Source organism: Etheostoma spectabile, unplaced genomic scaffold, assembly GCF_008692095.1.
Source record: "Etheostoma spectabile isolate EspeVRDwgs_2016 unplaced genomic scaffold, UIUC_Espe_1.0 scaffold00018480, whole genome shotgun sequence".
Lineage (NCBI taxonomy): Eukaryota > Metazoa > Chordata > Actinopteri > Perciformes > Percidae > Etheostoma > Etheostoma spectabile.
Window position 1 is genome coordinate 21,712 of NW_022604277.1, and position 22,234 is coordinate 43,945.

A 22,234-nucleotide genomic window follows, 5' to 3' on the forward strand; every position below is an offset into this window, starting at 1 on the left:
AACTTCAACCTATTGTTCTTGAATTGAAACTCAGATTTCAAGAATGAAAGCTTAACTTTCTAGAACTGCATCTTTACATTATAGAACTTCAACCTAACATTCTAGAACTGTAGCTTAACATTCTAGAATGTAAAGCTAACATTGTAGAATGGCAGCTTAACATTCTAGAACTTCAACCTAACATTCTAGAACTGCCAAGTAACATTCTAGAACTGTAAAGTGTAAATGTGCCTGCATTCTTCGATCATGGCCTGTGCTGATCTCCTGTTCCTCAGATAAAACTTAAGTCTGCTGTTAGCTTTTTTTTATTAGCATAAGGCGCTGTGACTTCTTTGCTGGACGCAGAGCTGCCAAGGAAACTGTATAGAGGACGTAACTTTTTTTTTTTTGAGGCACCATTCTTATTTAGAATTAAAATAAACAAGCAAAAAAGAGCAAAAAGCAAGTCAACTCCTTGATTCCAAGGTGAAGGTAGTTGAACTACTAGCACATACGGAAAAATGTATACGTGAACTATTAGTGTGATTAAATGTAGTTCAGTATTCCTCAACCCCAACCCTAACCCTAACCCCCTAACCCCCTAACCCTAACCCTGACCCCCCCAACCCTAACCCTACCCTAACCCTAACCCTAACCCCCTAACCCTAACTCCCTAACTACTAGAAAGCTACGGAAAAATGTGTACGTATGTACATGTGTGTATGTGAACTATTAGTGTGATTACTTGTAGTTCAGTATTCCTCAACCCCAAGCTGTTTATTCAACAGTTTTGAAAACCTTCAGGTTTTCACGTCTAGAATTAGCTGGATTTCACCCAGTGCACTTGCTTACGCCCACGCAACCCTGAAAGCACCCCCTCTCGTCTGATGTCGGAAGCCAAGCAGGGTTGGGCTGGCTTAGTACTTGGATGGGAGACCGCCTGGGAATACCTGGTGCTGTTAGCTTTTTCATTAGCATAAGGCGCTTTGACTTCTTTGCTGGACGCAGAGGTGACAAGGAAACTGTATAGAGGACGTAACTTTTTTTTTTTTTGAAGCACCATTCTTATTTAGAATTAAAATAAACAATCTCACAGTGTTCAACAATTCAAGTAGGAGTTCAAAATACTTGCAGTTTGACCACATCATAAATAAATAATATGTTCTGGAAGACGACAAGTCACCCAAGTCTAAGTAAAGACAGAGGTAAGAAAATTGAGAATTAATTACAGTAATGAAAAATAGAAACTTGGAAATACATGAAAGCATTTATAAGTGTACCAACAGGCTAAATAAATGAATCAATGTGGAACAAAACAAATCAAAGAACTCTTGAAAATTCAGAAGTGTTAATTATAGTGCAAAAAAGAGCAAAAAGCAAATCAACTCCTTGATTCCAAGGTGAAGGTAGTTAAAGTATTAGCAAGGTACAGAAAAATGTATTTTTTAGCGACACACTATTTAGAGTGAGGGTTAAGTCCAACAGACTGAAACCTGAGGCCTTCAGGCTCCGGTACAGAGCAGACCGATAGAGAAGCAGATATGTTTACCTGTTATCCAGCATACTATCAAGTCTACTAGGCAAAGGGCAGGATGTAATGTTGTGTTCACATACACGAAACATATTCACTTACAAAAATAAAGCCCAACGTGTAGGCTGTTCAACAAAACAGAGACTGACACACTGGGCATTACTTGAAATTGAGACACAACACCAAGCTAGATACCAAACGACTGGACTTGCAACTAAATACGTCTGAAGCACTCTTATGACAAACTCCACAAGCTAGTACTCCGACCATAGACTGTATAAATAAACAATATCACAGATCAATAATAATGTGTTTACTAGCAGCTGACTAAACCACAGAATCCACCGGAGACGCCGGAGGGGGAAACGCGCTGGCGCGCTTGTTAAATTAAGGCAGCGGGGCTTTCGCACCGCGCTCCCCTCCATCCACCTGGCGAATGTCCGCTCTCTGGCCAACAAAATGGATGAACTGCTGCTCCTCAACAAAACCAACTCGGACTTTTGCAGATCTGCCGCCCTCTGCTTTACCGAATCCTGGCTCAGTCCGCGCATCCCGGACAGCGCACTTATCCTCCCGGGATTCAATCTCTACCGGGCGGATCGCGTACAGGAGCTCACGGGGAAAACAAAGGGAGGCGGACTCTGTCTCTACATTAACGAAGGTTGGTGTACAGATGTCACAGTGCTGGACAAATCATGCAGCCCCCACTTAGAGTCACCATTTAATAGTGTTCCCACAGAATCCCTTTCTATCTGACCACTGTTTGATAACTTTTGAGTTTATACTGCTGAACTACTCGCCATTAGGCAAAACCTGCTATGCAAGATGTCTATCTGATAGTGCTGTAGCTAAATTTAAGGATGCGATTCCGTTAGCATTTAATTCATTACCAAGTCACAAAGTAACGGAGGACTCCTATGCTATTAGTCCCTCCCAAATCGATCATTTTGTCGATACGGCAGCAGGCTTGCTGCGAACGACACTCGACTCTGTTGCTCCTCTAAAAAAGAAGATAATAAAACAAAGATGGTTAGCTCCATGGTATAATACTGAAACTTGTAAATTAAAGCAAATATCGCGGAAACATGAGAGAAACAAGATTTGGCGTTCCACCAAATTGGAAAATTCTCGTTTAATCTGGCAAGATAGTCTTAAAACGTATAGGAAGGCCCTCCGTAATGCCAGAGCAGCGTACTACTCGTCATTGATAGAGGAAAATAGGAACAACCCCAGGTTTCTTTTCAACACTGTAGCCAGGCTAACGGAAGGTCACAGCTCTACTGAGCCAAGTATTCCCATAGCTCTTAGTAGTAACGACTTTATGAGGTTCTTCAATGATAAAATTATAACTATTAGAAGCAAAATTCACCAAGACCTGCCTTTAACTGGCACTGACTTATCTCTAAACTCAGGAACCTTAGAAACAGCTGTAAAACCAGATACATGTTTAGACTGCTTTGCTTCACTTGATCTTTATCAATTTAATTCAATTGTTTCTTTATCTAAGCCATCAACCTGCCTCTTAGACCCTATCCCAACTAGGCTACTTAAAGAAGTTTTACCCTTAGTCAATACTTCTTTACTAGATATAACCAATCTATCTTTATTAACAGGCTATGTACCACAGCACTTTAAGGTAGCTGTAATTAAACCTCTTCTGAAAAAGCCCAACCTTGATCCAGATGTTTTAGCCAACTATAGACCTATATCCAACCTTCCATTTCTCTCTAAGATTCTTGAGAAAGCAGTTGCCAAACAGCTGTGTGACTTTCTGCATAGCAACAGCTTATTTGAGGATTTTCAGTCAGGATTTAGAGTTAATCATAGTACAGAGACAGCACTTGTGAAAATTACTAATGACCTCCTAATTGCATCAGACGAAGGACTCATCTCTGTACTTGTGTTATTAGATCTTAGCGCTGCATTTGATACCATTGACCATCATATCTTATTACAGAGATTGGAACATTTAATTGGCATTAAAGGGACTGCTCTAAGCTGGTTTAAGTCTTATTTATCAGATCGATCTCAGTTTGTTCATGTTAACGATGAATCCTCTGTGCACGCCAAAGTTAGTCATGGAGTCCCACAAGGATCTGTGCTCGGTCCAATCCTGTTTACCTTATATATGCTTCCTTTAGGCAGTATTATCAGGAAGCACTCCATAAACTTTCATTGTTACGCAGATGATACTCAGTTATATCTGTCGATCAAGCCGGATGAAACTAATCAGTTAGCTAAACTTCAAATGTGCCTTCAGGATATTAAAACCTGGATGACCTGTAATTTTCTAATGTTAAACTCAGATAAAACGGAAGTCATTGCTCTGGGACCCAAGCACCTCCGTGACGCATTATCCAAAGATATAGTTACTCTGGATGGCATCACCCTGGCCTCCAGCACCACTGTGAAGAATCTTGGAGTCATCTTTGATCAGGACATGTCCTTTAATTCCCACATAAAGCAAATTTCAAGGATTGCCTTTTTTCACTTACGTAATATTGCAAAAATCAGGAATATCCTATCTAAAAATGATGCAGAAAAACTAGTCCATGCATTTGTTACTACTAGGTTGGATTACTGCAATTCTTTGTTATCAGGCTGCTCGAAAAAATCCATAAAGACTCTACAGCTGATCCAGAATGCTGCAGCACGTGTTCTGACAGGAACCAGGAAAAGAGACCACATCTCTCCTGTTTTAGCTTCTCTGCATTGGCTTCCTGTAAAATCCAGAATAGAATTTAAAATCCTTCTCCTGACCCACAAAGCTCTTAACGGTCAGGCACCATCTTATCTTAAAGAGCTCATAGTACCTTACAACCCTACAAGAGCGCTGCGCTCCCAGAATGCAGGGTTACTTGTGGTTCCTAGAGTCTCTAAAAGTAGAACGGGAGCCAGAGCGTTCAGCTATCAGGCTCCTCTCCTGTGGAACCAAGTTCCAGTTTGGGTTCGGGAGGCAGACACCGTCTCCATATTTAAGAGTAGGCTTAAGACTTTCCTTTTTGATAAAGCTTATAGTTAGGGCTGGCTCAGGAGAGTCCTGAACCATCCCTTAGTTATGCCGCTATAGGCAAAGAGATAACTGTTGTTGTAATTAAGCACTATATAAATAAAATTGAATTCTCTCTCTCTCTCTCATAGCCACCTCCGCTAGACAGTGGGATGGTCATGTCTCTCTCTCTCTCTCTCTCATAGCCACCTCCGCTAGACAGTGGGATGGTCATGTCTCTCTCTCTCTCTCTCTCTCTCTCTCTCTCTTTCTCTCTCATAGCCACCTCCGCTAGACAGTGGGATGGTCATGTCTCTCTCTCTCTCTCTCTCATAGCCACCTCCGCTAGACAGTGGGATGGTCATGTCTCTCTCTCTCTCTCTCTCTCTCTCTCTCTCTCTCTCTCTCATAGCCACCTCCGCTAGACAGTGGGATGGTCATGTCTTTCTCTCTCTCTCACTCTCTCATAGCCACCTCCGCTAGACAGTGGGATGGTCATGTCTCTCTCTCTCTCTCATAGCCTCCACTCTGTCTCTCTCTCTCTCTCATTGCCACCTCCGCTAGACAGTGGGATGGTCATGTCTCTCTCTCTCTCTCTCTCTCTCTCTCTCATAGCCACCTCCGCTAGACAGTGGGATGGTCATGTCTCTCTCTCTCTCTCTCTCTCTCTCTCTCATAGCCACCTCCGCTAGACAGTGGGATGGTCATGTCTCTCTCTCTCTCTCTCTCACTCTCTCATAGCCACCTCCGCTAGACAGTGGGATGGTCATGTCTCTCTCTCTCTCTTTCTCTCTCTCTCTCATAGCCACCTCCGCTAGACAGTGGGATGGTCATGTCTCTCTCTCTCTCTCTCTCTCTCATAGCCACCTCCGCTAGACAGTGGGATGGTCATGTCTCTCTCTCTCTCTCACTCTCGCATGGCCACCTCTGCTAGACAGTGGGATGGTCATGTCTCTCTCTCATAGCCACCTCCGCTAGACAGTGGGATGGTCATGTTTCTCTCTCTCACTCTCTCATAGCCACCTCCGCTAGACAGTGGGATGGTCATGTCTCTCTCTCTCTCTCTCTCTTTTAGACTGCTGGGGGACTTCCTTTGACACACTGAGCTCCTCTCTCATCTATCTTTCTATCTTTCCATTTGTGTGCATCTATGTTCCAGAAATGCTTGTTACTAATCTAGTTCCGGGGAGTCATTCCCCGGAGTCCTTATGTTCTTTTCCCCCAGCATGTTTCCTCGGATCAGGGAGGCGCCAAAAAATCAGGGTAGCAGCTGTCCATGGTCCCGCTACATGTCCTGCGATGCCATGTTACATCCTGCTACGCTCTGCGGTGCCCAGCTACGTCCTGCTGTGCCTTGTAACGCCCACAGTGCCCTGCTATGCTACAAAGAACTACTACAAACAAACTCTTCATTCTAATCCCAACCGGTCGTCAGACACCGCCTCCCAAGAGCCTGGGTCTGACCGAGATTTCTGCCTAAAAGGAAGTTTTTCCTCGCCACTGTCGCACCATTGCTTGCTCTGGAGGAAAAAACTGGAACTGTTGGGTCCTTGTGGAATCTGGAGTGTGGTCTAGACCTGCTCTATCTGTAAAGTGTCTTGAGATAACTCTTGTTGTGATTTGATACTATAAATAAATTGAATTGAATTGAATTGAATTATTCATAAACTGCAAACCATTTTATTCACCGCGGGAGTTCTCCTCGTTTATTCTGGTCGCCGTCTACATCCCACCTCAGGCCTGTGTTAGTGAGGCGTTACTGCACCTGGCCGACCAGATTACTAACGTGGAGAAAAAACATCCTGACTCCCTGCTCATTGTTCTTGGGGACTTCAACAGAGCAAACCTCAGCCAAGAACTTCCAAAGTATAGACAGCATATTAAGTGTCCCACCAGGGACACAAATATTCTGGACCACTGCTATACTACATTAAAGGACTCCTATCGCTCTGTCCCACGTGCAGCCTTGGGACTCTCTGATCACTGTCTGGTTCATCTTGTCCCCACATACAGGCAGAAACTTAAATCTGTTAAACCTGTTGTAAAGAGGGTGAAAAGATGGACCAGCGAGTCAAAGCTGGATTTACAGGCCTGCTTTGACTGTACTGATTGGAGTGTTTTTGAGGCTGCAGCCACTGATCTGGACGAACTAACTGACACTGTGACATCTTACATCAGTTTTTGTGAGGACATGTGTGTGCCGACAAAAACCTTCTGCACATACTACAACAAAAAACCCTGGTTCACACCAAGACTCAGGCAGCTCCGTCAGTCCAAAGAGGAGGCCTTCAGAAGTGGGGACAGAGTCCTGTATAACCAGGCCAGGAACACACTGACCAAAGAGATCAAAGCAGCTAAGAGGAGCTATGCTAATAAGCTGGAAAACAGCTTTTCAAACAACGATCCTCGGTCAGTGTGGAGAGGCCTGCAGACGCTCACTAACTACAGGAGACCATCCCCCAACACTGCTGGTTCTCAACGGCTGGCTGACGAGCTGAACAGCTTTTACTGTAGGTTTGAAAAGACCACAGTCACACCCCTCCCCCACACCATCTCACCAACTCACACCTCAGTCAGTCACCTTCCCCTCTCTGATCCCCCACCTGTACTCACGATCTGTGAAGTGGATGTGCGCCAGCTCTTACAGAGGCAGAAGACCAGAAAGGCTCCTGGCCCAGACGGTGTGTCTCCATCCTGCCTGAAAATCTGTGCAGACCAGCTGGCCCCCATCTTCACTCAGATCTTCAACAGATCTCTGGAGCTATCTGAAGTTCCCTCCTGCTTCAAACGCTCCACAGTCATCCCAGTCCCCAAAAAACCCTCCATCTCTGGACTAAATGACTACAGGCCTGTCGCCCTGACATCTGTAGTCATGAAGTCCTTTGAAAGACTGGTGTTGGCCCACCTGAAGAACATCACAGTCCCCTTGCTGGACCCCCTGCAGTTTGCCTACAGGGCAAAAAGGTCGGTGGATGATGCAGTCAACTTGGGACTGCATTACATCCTGCAACACCTCGACTCCCCAGGGGCTTATGCAAGGGTCCTGTTTGTGGACTTCAGCTCGGCGTTCAACACCATCATCCCGGACATCCTCAGCACCAAACTCTCCCAGCTCACTGTGCCAGCCTCCACCTGTCAGTGGATCACAAACTTCCTGACTGACAGGAGTCAGCAGGTGAGGCTGGGGAATATCACATCCAACACACGGACTATTAGCACTGGCGCCCCCCAGGGGTGTGTGCTCTCCCCACTGCTTTTCTCCCTCTACACCAATGACTGCACCTCAGGAGACCCATCTGTTAAACTCCTGAAGTTCGCTGACGACACAACCGTCATCGGCCTCATCCGGGACGGTGATGAGTCAGCCTACAGACGGGAGGTGGATCAGCTGGCTCTCTGGTGCAGTCAGAACAACCTTGAGCTCAACACGCTCAAAACTGTGGAGATGAAAGTGGACTTCAGGAAGAGACCCCCCACTCTTTCCCCCATCACCATACTCAACAGCCCTGTGTCTGCTGTGGAATCCTTCAGGTTTCTGGGATCCACTATATCCCAGGACCTGAAGTGGGAGCCCAACACAGACTCCATCATTAAAAAGGCCCAGCAGAGACTGTACTTCCTGCACCAGCTCAGGAAGCTCAACCTGCCTAAGGAGCTGCTGGTCCACTTCTACACAGCCATCATCCAGTCTGTCCTCTGCACGTCCATCACTGTCTGGTTTGGATCTGCCACCAAAAAGGACAGGAGCAGACTACAACGGACAGTTAGGACTGCAGAAAGGATCATCGGTGCCAACCTGCCCTCCGTCCATGACCTATACACATCCAGAGTCAGGAAACGGGCAGGAACCATCACTGCAGACCCATCTCACCCCGGACACAACCTGTTCCAGCTTCTGCCCTCTGGTAGGCGCTACAGAGCACTGTTCGCCAAAACCAACAGATTCAGGAACAGTTTCTACCCACAAGCCATCTCTCTGATGAACAGCTGACTTCTGACCCACAGTGTCAGGTTCAGTTCTGGTCAATAACACTGTAACACGGTCTCTACAGCAACTGTATCATTCCCACTCTCACATCTCACTTATTATTATTTATTCATCATTCTCATTTTCTCACTGTTCATATGTTCATACTGTTCATATTGTAATATAATAACATAATACTATTTTAACCCAGTACCCTTGCACTACGCACATTTAAATAATTGTATTGATCTCTTCATTGCACTCATGCCTCTATATTGTTTCTGTTTAGAGTATGTATATATTGTGTATATATTAGTGTGTATATTTCTGTTTTGGTTGATATGTATGTGTAAGCACAGTGTGAGCAATGCTCCAAAGACAAATTCCTCGTATGTGTCCTCATACCTGGCGAATAAAGCTGATTCTGAATTCTGAATTCTGAATCCAACGTCCCCCTCTACTGACCCTGAAGCTAGCTGATGTTCACCGTCTCAGGGCACATTGTTGATGCAGAAACAGCTGCTAGTTTCATAGTAAAAATCTGCCAACTCTGCACTACCCTAAGGTAAACGGCAAAACTCGTAAATCCTCCCTGCATCTATGGTCAAACTGGGGTAACTCTCCTACATTCAGCTAACAAGCAATCCCATTGGATTAATGCGTCCAATTACATTTTCCATTCATCTGCCTCTATTTTTGTAAACGAACAGGACCTTAACCATGTTTTTCTATTTTCTCTAAATGCACACGATATATAAGCAGTCTATTTCCTAAAATACATAATGTGCTAGGATACAAAAAAGGAGAGTGCATGACAGTAAGCGGCGCCCACACACACACACACACACAAAGATACACACACGCACCGGTCCCTGTCAATCCCCCCCAAGCGATCCTGTACTGAAGGTGGAGCCTGAAACTGATCGTCCTCCATGTGGTGGTAGTCAGACACTACAGGCCTGTCCCTAACAGGCTCAAATGCGTAACCCTTGCCATTAAAATGACTTTTTTTCGTGTGTATATTATGTGCTGCAGCCGTTGTCTATATACATTTGCAGGTCCTACCATGCCAGTGACGTCATCGATATTGTCATTGTTGTAATACTAACAAACGCAATTTTTGTGTTGCTTAAAAAAAAGCTATATTGATTTTTTTAATTACAATTTTTAGAGTAATTCATTTGTAATTATCATAACCAACAAGTTATCAAAATTTAGTTTTTCAGTTCAGTTCATCTTTAAGCCTACTCTTAAATGGGGAGATGGTGTCTGCCTCCTGAACCCAAACGGGAACCTGGTTCCACAGGTGAGGAGCTTGATAGCTGAACACTCTGGCTCCCATTCTTCTTTTGGAGACTTTATGAACCACAACTAACCCTGCATTCTTGGAGCGCAGTGCTCTGGTGGGGTAATAAGGTACAATGAGCTCTTTAAGACAAGATGGTGCTTGAACATGAAGAGCTTTTTAGGTGAGAAGAAAGATTTTAAATTCCATTCTGGATTTTACAGGAAGTTAATGCAGAGAAGCTAAACCCGGAGAGATGTGATCTCTTTTCCTGGTTCCTATCAGAACACGTGATGCAGCATTCTGGATCAGCTGAAGAATCTTTATGGACTCTTTTAAGCAGCCTGATAATAAAGAATTGGAGTAATCCAGCTTAGAAGTAACAAATGCGTGGACTAGTTTTTCTGCATCAATTTTAGACAGGATATTCCTGTATCTCTGAATGTGATGACTACTGCACTGGGGAAACTTTGGTAGGCCTGGCCACGATTTCACGTCAGGGAGATTTTTCCGTGAAGATCATTGAGGGTTTAACTTTGCAGAGTTTGATTGTGCAAAGTAAATACAAATAAAGAAACGTGTTTCCGCCCTGTTTCGAACAGGGGACCTTTTGCGTGTGAGGCAAACGTGATAACCACTACACTACGGAAACTGACAAAACAAATTTATTTGGCATATTTGTGGGAAAATGCACCATTTTTATTTTACTGCAAATGTTCAAAATGCTACAAAATAGAGATTTTAGACTAGATTCAGTCACAGATGCTTTGTCATGTATTTGAATGACAGCAAATATGTAGTAAACATAAATATTTCTACATGCATTGACTGTGGCCTAAATGTTGGAATAGCGCCACCTATTTCTTGATGTGCCAAATATTAAGCTTGGGCATTCCTCGTTAGTATAATGGACAGTATCTCCGCCTGTCAAGCGGAAGATCGGGGTTCGATTCCCCGACGGGGAGACTTCTCTACCAGCTAACAAATGCTACAAGGCCTCGAGGAAGTCCCGGCGAACGCGTAGTATACTCCGGAAAGTGGGCCTTGGCTCAAGCTGTGTTCAGCATGGGAGGAGATCTCCTGATCCGAAATGGGAATATTTTCAAGCGATGGAAAGAGCACAACTCCTGGACTTGAACAGCACCTCACAAGGCGCAGCAGAAGGTGGGAGAGCGTCAAGTCTGGGCACCTTATAATTCCTTTTCTGCTCTTTCCAGATTATTTTGTTCTTTTTCTTCATCAAACAGTGATCTACAGCGCCCACTGGGGCAGATTGAAGTCCAGTGTCAAGCATTTGGAATCAAAGTCAGCTCCTCCAAATCTCAAAGCTCAGGATTTCTCCCATCGGGTTGGGAGTCAATTGCTGTCCCAAATGAAGACGTTCTTGTATCTCAAAAGCTTATTTCAAACAGTGCAACTTGTTCCAACACAAAAACCACATTACTACTGAAGCTTTGGATGGTCGCCTCCGCCTCTCACACAGAAGACTGGGGTTTTATTTCCCGATGGGGAGATCTATCTACCAGCTGCTAATTATTTCCCAAGGCTACATCGACACTACTACATCTGCCAGAGTAGTTTGGATACGAGGCCTAACCATAGCAAAAGATAGACTTAGACTTAGACTTAGACTGAATCTAGTTTAGACTTAGACTTAGATATGCATTTTTTAAGAATGTATTATAGTGGATATACTCAAAGAAAGACAAAGGTTGTACAAAAGGATTGAGAATGATCCTGCTATCAAAGATAGGTTTTCAGTGATGATATGATCACCTACCTCAGGATCCAGGAACGTAGGCAGACGGTAGGAAGCTAAGAAGGATCCATGATTGTAAAACATCAACTATGAGGCTAGGAAGTTGAGGTTCAGGTAATTTAATTCAATTCAATTTTATTTATGTAGCGGCAAATCACAACAACACTTATCTCATTGCGCTTTTCATAAAAGAGCAGGTCCAGACCATATTCTGTGATGTTATTTACAGAAACCCGAAAATTCCCACCAAGAGCAATCACTAGGTAAAAGAGGCAAGGAAAAACTGAGCCAGCACTAACTATAAGCTTCATCAAAGAGGAAAGTCTTAAGCCTACTCTTAAATGTGGAGACGGAGTCTGCCTCCTGAACCCAAACGGGAACCTGGTTCCACAGGTGAGGAGCTTGATAGCTGAACACTCTGGCTCCCATTCTTCTTTTGGAGACTTTAGGAACCTCAAGTAACCCTGCATTCTTGGAGCGCAGTGCTCTGGTAGGGTAATAAGGTACAATGAGCTCTTTAAGACAAGATGGTGCTTGAACATGAAGAGCTTTTTAGGTGAGAAGAAAGATTTTAAATTCCATTCTGGATTTTACAGGAAGTTAATGCAGAGAAGCTAAACCCGGAGAGATGTGATCTCTTTTCCTGGTTCCTATCAGAACACGTGCTGCAGCATTCTAGATCAGCTGAAGAATCGTTATGGACTCTTTTAAGCAGCCTGATAATAAAGAATTGGAGTAATCCAGCTTAGCAGTAACAAATGCGTGGACTAGTTTTTCTGCATCAATTTTAGACCGGATATTCCTGAATCTCTGAATGTGATGACTACTGCAGTGGGGAAACTTCGGTAGGCCTGGCCACGATTTCACGTCAGGGAGATTTTTCCGTGAAGGTTATGGAGGGTTTAACTTCGCAGAGTTTGATTGTGCAAAGTCAATACAAATAAAGAAACGTGTTTCCGCCCTGTTTCGAACAGGGGACCTTTTGCGTGTGAGGCAAACGTGATAACCACTAAACTACGGAAACTGACAAAACAAATTTATTTGGAATATTTGTGGGAAAAGGCACCATTTTTATTTTACTGCAAATGTTCAAAATGCTACAAAATAGAGATTTTAAACTAGATTCAGTCACAGATGCTTTGTCATGTATTTGAACGACAGCAAATATGTAGTAAAAATAAATATTTCTACATGCATTGACTGTGGCCTAAATGTTGGAATAGCGCCACCTATTTCTTGATGTGCCAAATATTAAGCTTGGGCATTCCTCGTTAGTATAATGGACAGTATCTCCGCCTGTCACGCGGAAGATCGGGGTTCGATTCCCCGACGGGGAGACTTTTCTACCAGCTAACCAATGCTACAAGGCCTCAAGGAAGTCCCGGCGAACGTGTGGTATACTCCGGAAAGTGGGCCTTGGCTCAAGCTGTGTTCAGCATGGGAGGAGAACTCCTGATCCGAAATGGGAATATTTTCAAGCGATGGAAAAAACATATCTACTGGACATGAACAGCACCTCACAAGGCGCAGCAGAAGGTGGGAGAGTGTCAAGTCTGGCGACCTTAGAATTCCGTTTATGCTCTTTGCAGACTATGTGGTTCATTTCGCTTTATCAGGCATTGATCTACAGCTTCCACTGGGGTGAATCATGAGGGGGAAAGCGGACCTTGGCTCAGGCTGTGTTCAGCATGGGAGGAGAACTCCTGACCCTAAATAGGAATATCGTCAAGCGATGGAAAAGCATATTTACTGGACATGAACAGCACCTCACAAGGCGCGGCAGAAGGTGGGAGAGTGTCAAGTCCGGGCACCTTATAATTCCTTTTCTGCTCTTTCCAGATTATTTTGTTCTTTTGGCTTCATCAAACAGTGATCTGCAGCGCCCACTGGGGCAGATTGAAGTCCAGTGTCAAGCATTTGGAATCAAAGTCAGCTCCTCCAAATCTCAAAGCTCAGGATTTCTCCCATCGGGTTGGGTGTCAATTGCTGTCCCAAGTGAAGACGTTCTTGTATCTCAAAAGCTTATTTCAAACAGTGCAACTTGTTCCAACACAAAAACCACAATACTACTGAAACTTTGGATGGTCGCCTCCGCCTCTCACACAGAAGACTGGGGTTTTATTTCCCGATGGGGAGATCTATCTACCAGCTGCTAATTATTTCCCAAGGCTACATCGACACTAGTATCATCTGCCAGAGTAGTTTGGATACGAGGCCCAACCATAGCAAAAGATATGAACTTTTTTAAGAATGTATTATAGTGGATATACTCCCAGAAAGACAAAGGTTTTACAAAAGGATTGAGAATGATCCTGCTATCAAAGCTATTAATAATCAAATATAATATTTACCAATTTACATGTGAAAATATGTCTGCTCTATACACGTTAAATTAATTTACACATTTATAGTGTGATGTGTATATTCTCATACTTTTTTACAATATATTTTGTTTTCATCCCTCAAAAATAAATAAAAATAAAATGATAAAAGTCTTATAGACTGGAATTGTCTACTGTGTATGACATCACAGCATTCTATAACACATCAAAAGAACTACTGATCAATCAGCTGTGAGTTCATGATGACGTCATGAGTGAGGTCACAAAACATCCATAGAGAACCTTATATGTACAAGCCGTGTTAAGTCTTTAAGTTCAGGGTTCTGCTCCGGGCAGCTGGAGGCCAGAAGCTTCGGCAGAGACTAGGCGCTGCGAAAGCAGTTGGTCTTTGGAGGCCTCGCTTCCAGAAGATGAGGACCAGATGCTGCAAAAGCAGTTGGTCTTTGGAGGACTCGCTTCCAGAAGACAAGGACCAGATGCTGCAAAAGCAGTTGGTCTTTGGAGGCCTCGCTTCCAGAAGATGAGGACCAGATGCTGCGAAAGTAGTTTGTCTTTGGAGGACTCGCTTCCAGAAGACAAGGACCAGATGCTGCAAAAGCAGTTGGTCTTTGAGGCCTCCTCACCTGAAGCCGCTGACCTCCAGCCAGCCAGAGCAGGGGGCCCAACTGGCTCCGCCAAGGAACAGAGCTGCCAGCTCTGGGGGCAGGGGTCAGGGACCAGGGTAAGTGGTTTAGAAAGGTATTAGGGATCATGAATCTCCAAAAGAAAACACTGGTTCCAAACAGCTCTACTGTAGTCCAGCCTATACTCTGCTCCTGATTGGCTTGTAATCCTTACCTAGGTACTGCGCATGTGCAACTCTCAACAAAGATGGAAGAGAAGTGCGATTCCTCACTCTGTAACTAAAACAGAGGAGTGTTTTATATATTTCATATGATTGATGTGCCTTTGATGCTGAAATCCTTGGTGGGGGAGGACACCTAATTACCACATATTGAGCTACTGCCACCCATCAGCTTTTGACCCTCACGTGTTTTGAATACGCAACCTTCTGTTCTGGAGTCAGACGCGCTACCGGTTTACCACAAGTTCTGCTGATTAATGCATATACAGATCAAATTTCTTTTTGATTAATGCATATACACATGAACTTTTTTCAAAAGCAGACCAACTGCTTTCAAAAGCAGTTGGTCTTTGAGGCCTCCTTACCTGAAGCTGGTGACCTCCAGTCAGCCAGAGAACAGGACCTGACTGGCTCCGCCAAGGAACAGAGCTACCAGCTCTGAAGGCAGGGGTCAGGGACCAATGTAAGTGGTTTAGAAAGGTATTAGGGATCATGAATGCGCCTCAGCAAAGCTTAAAACAAGTCTGAAAAAGAAGCCTAAAGTCACCCCCCCCCCAAAGCGACGTACCATCTCCAACAGAAAACACTGTTCACAAACTGCTCCAAACAGCTCTACTGTAGTCCAGCCTTTACTTCCGTGGCGACCGAGCGTCACTTTGTATCACACGTTATAATGCTCGGCTAGTTGTTAGCATGGCATACCCTCATACTCTGCTCCTGACTGGCTTGTAATCCTTACCTAGATACTGCGCATGTGCAACTCTCAACAAAGATGAAAGAGAAGTGTGATGCCTCACTCTGTAACTAAAACAGAGATGTGTTTCAGGTGTTTGATGTGTTACAGGTGTTTGATGTGTTTCAGGTGTTTGATGTGTTTCAGGTGATTGATGTGTTTGATGTGTTTCAGGTGTTTGATGTGTTTCAGGTGTTTGATGTGTTTCAGGTGTTGAATGTGTTTGATGGGTTTCAGGTGTCTGAAGTGATTCAGGTGTTTCAGGTGTTAAATGTTTTTGATGTGTTTCAGGTATTAGGTATTAGATGTATTTGTAAATTGGTGCATAAAAGTCTATGTTAATACAGGAAATAAAACCGTTGATGCTCAAATTATTGCTGGGGGAGGACACCCAACTACCACATATTGATCTACTGCCACCCATCAACATTTGACCCTGACATGATTTGAACACACAACCTTCTGATCTGGAGTCAGACGCGCTACCATTGCGCCACAAGGTCTGCTGACTAATGCATGTACAGATCAAATTTCTTTTTGATTAATGCAAATACACATCAACTTTTTTTCTGATTAATGAGTCTACAGATTAACTTTCTTTTTGGTTAATGCATATACATGTTTGCATTTCTCCGTGGATTAAGTGTTTTGTTACTTTCACAGTATTCATATTGCAAATCAACCTGGTTTTGAATAAAAAAAGACACAGAAATCTCCCTTTTTACAATATATGACTTTCAAGTGATGACTTTTGTTTTTCAAAACCTGAATCCTATTTCCTTACTTTTTTGTGTCTAAGTGACTGATTTAAGTTTTAGGGTTCTTATCCGGGTAGCTGGAGGCCAGCGGCTTTGGCAGAGACCAGGCGCTGCGAAAGCAGTTTGTCTTTGGAGGCCTCACTTCCATAACGCAGGGACCGTGCGACGTAAAAGCAGTTGGTCTTTGAATCCTCCTTACCTGAAGCTGGTGATTAATGTGTTTCAGGTGTTAATGTCTTTGATGTGTTTCAGGTGTTTGATGTGGTTGATGTGTGTCAGTTGTTTAACATGTTTCCTGTGTTTGATGTATTTCAGGTCTTTGATTTTTTTTTGTGTTTGAGATGTGTTTCAGGTGTTTGATGTGTTTCAGGTGTTTGATGTGTTTCAGATGTTTGATGTGTTTCAGATGTTTGATGTGTTTCAGGTGCTTGATATGTTTCATGTGTTTGATTTGTTTCAGGGATTTGATATGTTTCAAGTGTTTGATGTGTTTCAGGTGTTCAATTTGTTTCAGGTGTTTGAGTTGTTTGATGTGTTTGATGTGTTTCAGGTATTTGATGTGTTTCAGGTGTTTGATTTGTTTCAGGTGTTTCATGTGTTTGATATCTTTCAGGTGTTTGATGTGTTTTAGGTTTTTGATGTGTTTCAGGTGTTTGATGTGTTTCAGGTGTTTGATGTTTTTGATGTGTTTGATGTGTTTCTGGTGTTTGATGTCTTTGATGTGTTTTATTTTTTTGATGTGTTTGTGCTTCCGGTGTTCTATGTGTTTCAGGTGTTTGATGTGTTTGTGTTTCTGTTATTTGATGTGTTTCAGGTCTTTGATGTGTTTAATGTATTTTATGTGTTTCAGGTGTTGATGTCTTTGATGTGTTTTATGTGTTTCAGGTTTTTGATGTGTTTCAGGTGTTTGATGTGTTTCATGTGTTTGATATGTTTCAGGTGTTTGATGTGTTTCAGGTGTTTGATGTGTTTCAGGTGCTTGATGTCTTTGATGTGTTTGATATGTTTCAGGTGTTTGATGTGTTTCATGTGTTTGATATGTTTCAGGTGTTCAATTTGTTTCAGGTGTTTGATGTTTTTTAGGTGTTTAATGTCTTTGATGTGTTTGACATGTTTCAGGCGTTTGATCTGTTTGTGCTTCCAGTGTTTGATGAGTTTCAGATGTTTGATGTCTTTCAGTTGTTTTTAATGTGTTTCAGGTATTAGATGTATATGTAAATTGGTGCATAAAAGTCTATGTTAATACAGGAAATGAAGCCGTTGATGCTCAAATCCTTGCTGGGGGAGGACACCCAACTACCACATATTGAGCTATTGCCACCCATCAACATTTGACCCTGACATGATTGGAACATGTAACCTTCTGATCTGGCGTCAGACGCGCTACCGTTGCACCACAAGGTCTGCTGACTAATGCATGTACGGATCAAATTTCTTTTTGATTAATGCATATACATATTAACTTTTTTTCTGATTAATGCATATACAGATTTACTTTCTTTTTGGTTAATGCATATACATGTGTGCATTTCTCCGTGGATTAAGCGTTTTGTTACTTTCACAGTATTCATATTGCAAATCAACCTGGTTTTGAATTCAAAAAGGCACAGAAATCTCCCTTTTTACAATATATGACTTTCAAGTGATGACTTTTGTTTTTCAAAACCTGAATCCTATTTCCTTACTTTTTTGTGTCTAAGTGACTGATTTAAGTTTTAGGGTTCTTCTCCGGGTAGCTGGAGGCCAGCGGCTTCGGCAGAGACCAGGCGCTGCGAAAGCAGTTTGTCTTTGGAGGCCTCGCTTCCATAACGCAGGGACCGTGCGACGTAAAAGCAGTTGGTCTTTGAATCCTCCTTACCTGAAGCTGGTGATTAATGTGTTTCAGGTGTTAATGTCTTTTATGTCTTTGATGTGTTTGAGGTGTTTGATGTGGTTGATGTGTGTCAGTTGTTTAACATGTTTCATGTGTTTGATGTGTTTGAGATGTGTTTCAGGTGTTTGATGTGTTTCAGGTGCTTGATATGTTTCATGTGTTTGATTTGTTTCAGGGATTTGATATGTTTCAAGTGTTTGATGTGTTTCAGGTGTTCAATTTGTTTCAGGTGTTTGAGTTGTTTGATGTGTTTGATGTGTTTCAGGTATTTGATATTTGTATTTGATATTGGTATTTGATGTGTTTCAGATGTTTGATGTGTTTCAGATGTTTGATTTGTTTCAGGTGCTTGATATGTTTCATGTGTTTGATTTGTTTCAGGGATTTGATATGTTTCAAGTGTTTGATGTGTTTCAGGTGTTCAATTTGTTTCAGGTGTTTGAGTTGTTTGATGTGTTTGATGTGTTTCAGGTATTTGATATGTTTCAAGTGTTTGATGTGTTTAAGGTGTTTGATTTGTTTCAGGTGTTTCATGTGTTTGATATCTTTCAGGTGTTTGATGTTTTTTAGGTTTTTGATGTGTTTCAGGTGTTTGATGTGTTTCAGGTGTTTGATGTTTTTGATGTGTTTGATGTGTTTCTGGTGTTTGATGTCTTTGATGTGTTTTATTTTTTTGATGTGTTTGTGCTTCCGGTGTTCTATGTGTTTCAGGTGTTTGATGTGTTTGTGTTTCTGTTATTTGATGTGTTTCAGGTCTTTGAAGTGTTTAATGTATTTTATGTGTTTCAGGTGTTGATGTCTTTGATGTGTTTTATGTGTTTCAGGTTTTTGATGTGTTTCAGGTGTTTGATGTGTTTCATGTGTTTGATATGTTTCAGGTGTTTGATGTGTTTCAGGTGTTTTATGTGTTTCAAGTGCTTGATGTCTTTGATGTGTTTGATATGTTTCAGGTGTTTGATGTGTTTCAGGTGTTTGATGTGTTTCATGTGTTTGATATGTTTCAGGTGTTCAATTTGTTTCAGGTGTTTGATGTTTTTTAGGTGTTTAATGTCTTTGATGTGTTTGACATGTTTCAGGCGTTTGATCTGTTTGTGCTTCCAGTGTTTGATGAGTTTCAGATGTTTGATGTCTTTCAGTTATTTTAAAGTGTTTCAGGTATTAGATGTATATGTAAATTGGTGCATAAAAGTCTATGTTAATACAGGAAATGAAGCCGTTGATGCTCAAATCCTTGCTGGGGGAGGACACCCAACTACCACATATTGAGCTATTGCCACCCATCAACATTTGACCCTAACATGATTGGAACATGTAACCTTCTGATCTGGAGTCAGACGCGCTACCGTTGCACCACAAGGTCTGCTGACTAATGCATGTACGGATCAAATTTCTTTTTGATTAATGCATATACATATTAACTTTTTTTCTGATTAATGCATATACAGATTTACTTTCTTTTTGGTTAATGCATATACATGTGTGCATTTCTCCCTGGATTAAGCGTTTTGTTACTTTCACAGTATTCATATTGCAAATCAACCTGGTTTTGAATCAAAAAAGACAGAAATCTCCCTTTTTACAATATATAACTTTTAAGGGATCACTTTTGTTTTTCAAAACTTGAACCCTATTTCCTTACTTTTTTGTATCTAAGTGACTGATTTAAGTTTAAGGGTTCTTCTCTGGATAGCTGGAGGCCAGCGGCTTCGGCAGAGACCAGGCACTGCGAAAGCAGTTTGTCTTTGGAGGACTTGCTTCCAGAAGACAAGGAACAGATGCTGCAAAAGCAGTTTGTCTTTGGAGGCCTCTGTGCCAGAACGCAGGGACCGGAACACGCAAAACAGTTGGTCTTTGAGGCCTCCTTGCCTGAAGCTGGTGACCTCCAGTCAGCCAGAGAAGAGGACCTGACTGGCTCCACCGAGGAACAGAGCTACCAGCTCTGAGGGCAGGGGTCAGGTACCAGGGTAAGTGGTTTAGAAAGGTATTAGGGATCATGAATGCGCTTCAGCAAAGCTTAAAACAAGTCTGAAAAAAAAGCCCAAAATCACCCCCCCAAAGCGAATTACCATCTCCAACAGAAAACACTGTTCACAAACTGCTCCAAATAGCTCTACTGTAGTCCAGCCTTTACTTCCGTGGTGACTGAGCGTCACTTTGTATCACACGTTATAATGCTCGGCTAGCTGTTAGCATGGCACACCCTCATACTCTGACTGGCTTGTAATCCTTATCTAGGTACAGAGCAACTCTCAACAAAGATGGAACAAAAGCGTGATGCCTCACTCTGTAACTAAAACAGACATGTGTTTCAGGTGTTTGATGTGTTACAGGTGTTTGATGTGTTTCAGGTGATTGATGTGTTACAGGTGTTTAATGTTTTGATGTGTTTTAAGTGTTGGATGTGTTTCAGGTGTCTGAAGTGATTCAGTTGTTTCAGGTGTTAGATGTTTTTGATATGTTTCAGATATTAGATGTATATTGGTACATAAATGTTTATGTGAATACAGGAAAAGAAGCCTTTGATGTTCAAATCCTTGGTGGGAGTGGAGATCCAACTACCACATACTGGGCTACTGCCACCCATTAACAACATGTTCTCTTCCAACAGGAACATTTAGTCAATCATACCACAATGACAAAAAAACACTATCATCAGCCGAAATTACAGAAACTGCAATATTTTAGATCTGTCAGGTAGACCCTTATACAATTGTCAGTATATTGTATTGATTATAGATTGTGTTTTACACGTGCATTTTGTTTCTTTTTCTGCAGAAATTCAATACAAAAAATGAACGACCATCTCAAAGTAGCTTTATAGAATGTACCATTTATGAAAAAAAAATACAGAGACAGAATTACTGCAGTAAAGACTGTATTTGCAAAAGGACATTACTGCAAGATATACAAATAGAAAGAGCATCAGAATAATGTTTTTTAAAAAGTATTTTTTTAATCTGCTCGGTCTTCTGCATTTGGCCACATGTTCTCATTCACATCACACCTGATATCTTCTCTGGCAAGGCATCGTGGGAAGAATCTTTTTGAATGCCTTATCCACCCCTGGCAGTGTTCAGCTTGGATGTCTTGGCATGCATTTGTGTGAGGGACCAAGCAGTTAAGCACGAGGAGTCACCAGAGAAATTCAAAAGTAAAGAGTTAAGAGTTTTTATTTCCCAAAAATAGTTCGAACAAAATAAAGATAATGTTTTGGGCCCTTAAAAGAGGTCAAATAAACAGACAGTAACTAAGGCTCTGAACATTAGCGACTCAGAAAAAATTAAAATTAAAATTAAAATAAAAAATACAACCAATGTAAAGTAACCAATAGTGCGTGCTTGCTAAAAGCCACTTCTGTATAAATCAAATAAAGTATGATGTATGTGAAATGAAACTAGTGTCCTGTAAGTTATTTGTAACTGAATATTACTATAGTTATTGCTCTCGGACCCAAGCACCTTCGTGACGCATTATCAAAAGAGATAGTTACTCTGGATGGCATCACCCTGGCCTCCAGCACCACTGTGAGGAATCTTGGAGTCATCTTTGATCAGGACATGTCCTTTAATTCCCACTTAAAGCAAATTTCAAGGATCGCCTTTTTTCACCTACGTAATATTGCAAAAATCAGGAATATCCTGTCTAAAAATGATGCAGAAAAACTAGTCCATGCATTTGTTACTTCTAGGCTGGATTACTGCAATTCTTTATTATCAGGCTGCTCGAAAAAATCCATAAAGACTCTTCAGCTGATCCAGAATGCTGCAGCACGTGTTCTGACAGGAACCAGGAAAAGAGACCACGTCTCTCCTGTTTTAGCTTCTCTGCATTGGCTTCCTATAAAATCTAGAATATAATTTAAAATCCTTCTTCTCACCTACAAAGCTCTTCATGGTCAGGCACCATCTTATCTTAAAGAGCTCATAGTACCTTACAACCCTACAAGAGCACTACGCTCCCAGAATGCAGGGTTACTTGTGGTTCCTAGAGTCTCTAAAAGTAGAACGGGAGCCAGAGCGTTCAGTTATCAGGCTCCTCTCCTGTAGAACCAGGTTCCAGTTGGGGTTTGGGAGGCAGACACCGTCTCCATATTTAAGAGTAGGCTTAAGACTTTCCTCTTTGACAAAGCTTGTTGTTAGGGCATCAAATTGAATATTGTTAGGGAGTGAGGAGT

At 42.2% G+C, this 22,234-nt stretch overlaps 6 non-coding genes and 1 pseudogene across 6 annotated transcripts; 3 read left to right on the plus strand and 4 right to left on the minus strand.

Annotated features, from left to right (window-relative positions):
• Positions 1–825: 825 nt before the first annotated feature.
• Positions 826–944, plus strand: LOC116680502 (uncharacterized; annotated as a pseudogene).
• A 9,386-nt stretch (positions 945–10,330) lies between these two features.
• trnav-cac (transfer RNA valine (anticodon CAC)) lies at positions 10,331–10,403 on the minus strand. The gene has a single exon. It is a non-coding gene; the product is annotated as a tRNA-Val (tRNA).
• A 241-nt stretch (positions 10,404–10,644) lies between these two features.
• Positions 10,645–10,716, plus strand: trnad-guc (transfer RNA aspartic acid (anticodon GUC)). The gene has a single exon. It is a non-coding gene; the product is annotated as a tRNA-Asp (tRNA).
• Positions 10,717–12,461: 1,745 nt separating this feature from the next.
• On the minus strand, positions 12,462–12,534 carry trnav-cac (transfer RNA valine (anticodon CAC)). Its single transcript has one exon. It is a non-coding gene; the product is annotated as a tRNA-Val (tRNA).
• Positions 12,535–12,775: 241 nt separating this feature from the next.
• On the plus strand, positions 12,776–12,847 carry trnad-guc (transfer RNA aspartic acid (anticodon GUC)). The gene has a single exon. It is a non-coding gene; the product is annotated as a tRNA-Asp (tRNA).
• A 3,013-nt stretch (positions 12,848–15,860) lies between these two features.
• On the minus strand, positions 15,861–15,932 carry trnaw-cca (transfer RNA tryptophan (anticodon CCA)). The gene has a single exon. It is a non-coding gene; the product is annotated as a tRNA-Trp (tRNA).
• A 3,416-nt stretch (positions 15,933–19,348) lies between these two features.
• On the minus strand, positions 19,349–19,420 carry trnaw-cca (transfer RNA tryptophan (anticodon CCA)). Its single transcript has one exon. It is a non-coding gene; the product is annotated as a tRNA-Trp (tRNA).
• Between the last annotated feature and the right edge of the window lie 2,814 nt (positions 19,421–22,234).